The 4265-nt window shown below is 42.1% G+C and overlaps 1 pseudogene; it reads right to left on the minus strand.

Annotated features, from left to right (window-relative positions):
* LOC102500735 (adenylyl cyclase-associated protein 1-like) overlaps nt 1-4265 on the minus strand; it is a 20009-nt pseudogene that overhangs the window by 10695 nt on the left and 5049 nt on the right.

Consider the following 4265-nt stretch of genomic DNA (forward strand, 5'->3'; position numbering starts at 1 on the left):
GTATTGACTGACATGCATGGCATTCCCTTTTGAAAAAGCAATGTAATACACTGTAAAGTTATATGTAATCCAATGTAATATAAAGAAGATTATGATGATTATAAAAAATTAAAAATTTTAAAATATTTTAAAAAGCTAAATAAATAAATAAGTATTAAATAATTACCCATATTCTGGGCCTTTGGGAACCAGCTCAAGAATTTACCCCAAAACTCAAAGTTAAACATAGAAATGGTGTTATTAATTAGAATATTTTCCATGTTTTCTCTGCTTCTCTGAGCACTTTTCTATCTTTTTTCAGCTTTAAGGCCAGCAGGTTGCATGGTGGTTAAGGCAGTGGATTCCTACATGGCTGACCTTGGTTTGAGATCCAGACCCATACACACTGGGATTGTGTACATGTGTTCCCAAAATCCTGAGAGGAGAATCGAGGAGAAGGGACTGTGGGCATGGCCATCCCTCTAGTGGAATGATTTCTCACTTTTTCTCTCTCTGTCTCTCTCAGTGTCTCTGGTAAGCGAACACACCCTACAGGAAAAAAAAATCCCAAAATAAATAAATAAATAAATAAAGTGTTTTCAGCTCTTACAACCCATGCTGCAAACTCGAGCACTTAATCATTTCTACACATCCTTTCAGTAAGAATTTTTTGAACACCTACTACTTTGCTGGGATTGTTATCATAGTCACAGCCTACACAATGTCACTGTATGAGGAAACTTTAGTTATGACCTATTACCAGAAGCCCTGCTCCAGCCGGGGTGGGTCGAAGCTCATATACAGGAAGGCGACATGGGTGAACAAAAATCAGACTGAAACTTAAATGCCCTTTAGCATGTTCTCAGCCAACTCCAGCCAAAAAAGCTCAAGACTGCAGCCCTGATGGCTAGGAGACATATGTATTTATTATTGGAGGAGTTTTACAGGAGTAGGATGGGTAAGGGGAAGTAAGTGAAAAGATTTTACTCCAAAACGTAAAGCATTCAAAGCATAGGAATATTAATTATAAAACATGATGTCTGTTTTGTTTAGGTATAAACAGTCATAATTCTTAGAACGAGGAAGTCCATTTGTCTGGTGCATTCTCTCCTTAGCTCATGATTACTGGGAAGAATCTTTAGGATGAGAGGGCTCCCAGGAATCTTAGTAACCTCAGTCCCAGACCAGCTTGATAACTTCAGTCTCAGATCAGCTTGAGAACTTGAGCCCCAGGCCAGCTTGAGAACTTCAGCCTCAAGCTAGGGTGGCAATCAGGGTGGCAGTAGATTGCCGGTTACAAAGGCCTAGATAGAAATCCTGTCTGGCAGGACCAGCAGTTGGTGTAATGGCTATGTCGCTGGACTCCCACGTAGTCGACCTTGGTTTGCGTCCCGTACCTGGTGGCTTAAAACTCACGTCGGGCACATGTGCATGCGTGCCCAAGATCCCGAGAGGAGAATGGAGGAGAAGGGATTGTGGCGTGGCCATCCCCCCTGGGGGGGTGATTTTTCACTTTTTGTCTGTCTTTCTGTCTCTGTCTGTCTGGCGAGCGCACGCTCCCTATAGCGAAATTCTCTCTCAAAAAAAAAAAAAATCCTGTCTGGTTAAGTAAAGACAAGGTTAATACATACTAAAGTGGAATACCTATATTATCTCTGGGGTAAGCAGTCTGACGACTGACCTAAAGGTTATTGTGTACTTGTGACCTTCTATGTGCTGTTCTATACAATGGCTATGGCTCAGGGAGTGGTAACCTTTCCTTGTCCTGAGATTAAAGGTGACCCATGGTCTTTGTTTGGGGTAACAGTACCTCATGGATGAGTCCCTGAGCCCCTCCCAGCTACTGAGATAGTTTCACCAATTTAGTAGCTTTAACCTAAACCTTTCTAATGCTTATCTATGTAATCCCCAGTAGAAGTGAATGCAGCATTCTTTATTGACATTTTCCAGGAGGGTGGGGTGAGTCTAATGGAAGTAATTCCCGTTCGCAGCCGCCGCCTGAGTGGATCCGCATTCCTTCAGGATTATTGTAAAAGTTATAGTAAAGCTGGGTGTGTTATTTTGCCTTTATGGGGTACTGAGGTACTGTAATGGCAATAAGGCCCATGGCAGAGAAATTGAGTGCAGGCCAGTACAGCAACACAGTGGAGAATTGGAACTTATAAACTGTTGACCTTGCTCAGTTTCTTCCCAGCCCAGTCCTTGCTTTAGGCATGGAAGGCAGCTCCTTTATACTCAGCCTGTGTTGACAGCTCCTTTATACTCAGCCTCTGTTGACTGCATGGTCCTGACAACCTATCTAATCTCATTCTTTTACAGGTTACAGGAACTAAGCCCAAAAGGAGAAAGTTATTTGCACAGCAAGTTATATTTCATGGCAAATTAGTAGCAGAATCATTATTAGAACCCAGGCTTCTTAACACTTGATTCAATGCTAATCCTACAATTTATGGGAGATTTTCTGATTCCTTATTTTTTAATTTTATTTTTATTTTTTTTCTGATTCTTTTTAAACTGTCCATAAATTAACCCAAGAAAATTTTTTGAGAAGAGCAAGACAACCAGAAATTAGTAAGTAGCAAGAAAAAAAAAATGCTGGATGCCCAGGACAACATATTGTTGATAGATGGTGAAATTTCAACAGAAAAGGATCTTACAATCCCTATCCATCTCCAGCAAGCTCACAAATGAATCACTCCTTTGTCACTATTCTGACATGGCTGTGGCTGTCTCCTCTGGCCTCCCTGCACTTTGGCTAAGCTGATTAGAAGAAACCCTTAGATATTTGTGCCAGAATTTGCTCTAGATCAGAGGTCAACAGAACATATTCTCGTTAAGAACAGCTCTCTGACTTAAAGGTTTGTTTATAGCCAAACTGTATCCTGGATTCTGTAGTTGTTGTGGAAAGAGACAAAGAAGGATAAACCCTGGTCATCAAATTTGATGTAATTCAATTCAAAAGCATACCTTCAGTGGTCTAAGTACTGTGATACTTCCAAGGATACAACAATTAGCACAACACTGTTTCTGTCTTCAAGGAACTTATAGTCTAGTAAAGTTTACTTTCATAAACACAAGTCCTTAATTATGGTGAGAGAAAGTTTAAAGCAGTAGCTTTAAAAAAAAAAAAAGCCTGAGTAGTCTGCTATGGGAATAGAAAGGGAGGAACAATTACTTTCCAATGTAGCTTTATAGAAAAGCTTGTATTTTAGTTGGGCTCTGATGCAGAAGGATTTTGCTGACTAGAGAACAAGTACACGGACATTTTGAGCTTAAGAATTGCAGGAGAGCCTTTTTCCAGGTCTAGCATCACTGCTGAGAAGTGCCTAGATAATACCCTTCTCCTTCCAGACCCCAAAAGCTAAAAAAGATGGGGAAATTGCAAGCATCTCCATTGGAGTCATGTCCTGCCCTTTTCTGGGTCCAGCATCACTACTGGGAAGTGCCACGTCAGTGCCCTTCTTCTTCCAGACCCTAAAATCTAGAAAAGAAAAGGGTAATTACAGGCATCTACATCTGAGGTGTGACCTGCCTTTTTCTGGGCCCAGCATCACTCTTTAGAAGCTCATAGCCAGTGCCCCTCTGCTTCCAGACCCTCCCCCCAAACTTACAAATGCACTCCCCCCCCCAAACTAGAAAAGGACAGGGAAATCACAGGCATTTCCATCTGAGGTATGTCCTGCCCTTTTCTGGGCCCAGCATCACTGCAGTGAAGGACCCAGCCAGTGCCCTTCTCATTCCAGACCCCAAAAGCTAAAAAGGTAGGGAAAATCTCTTTGTTTCTTCTTATTTTCTCTCTTTTTTAATTGTCAAAAAAGGAGGGGAGGGACAAGCAAATGGTGTAATGGTTACATCACTAGACTCCCACATAGTCGACTGGTCAGAGTCCGGGACCTGGTTGCTTAAACTCATGCCAGGCATGTGTGCAGTGTGCCCAAGATCCCAAGAGGAGAAGAGACTGCGGTGTGGCCATCCCCCCTGACGGGGGATGAGTGATTTCTTGCTTTCTGTCTCTCTGTCTTTGTCTTTCTATTGAGTGCTCTGTAGATAAAATAAAAAAAAAATTAAAATAAAAAAAAGGTGATTTTCCCCCATGCCTTTCCCTTGCTAATTTTCCTCTCCTCCCCCCACATAGGACACAGAAATTGCAGGCATCTCCATCTGAGGGATGTCCTGCTCTTTTCCAGGCCAAGCATCATTGCTAAGAAGTATACAGCCAGTGGGAACCAGCAGTTAGCGTAATGGCTATGTCGCTGGACTCCCACATAGTCGACTGCGGGTCGCGG

This window comes from Tupaia chinensis, unplaced genomic scaffold (assembly GCF_000334495.1).
Source record: "Tupaia chinensis unplaced genomic scaffold, TupChi_1.0 Scaffold148734_1, whole genome shotgun sequence".
Taxonomy (NCBI): domain Eukaryota; kingdom Metazoa; phylum Chordata; class Mammalia; order Scandentia; family Tupaiidae; genus Tupaia; species Tupaia belangeri.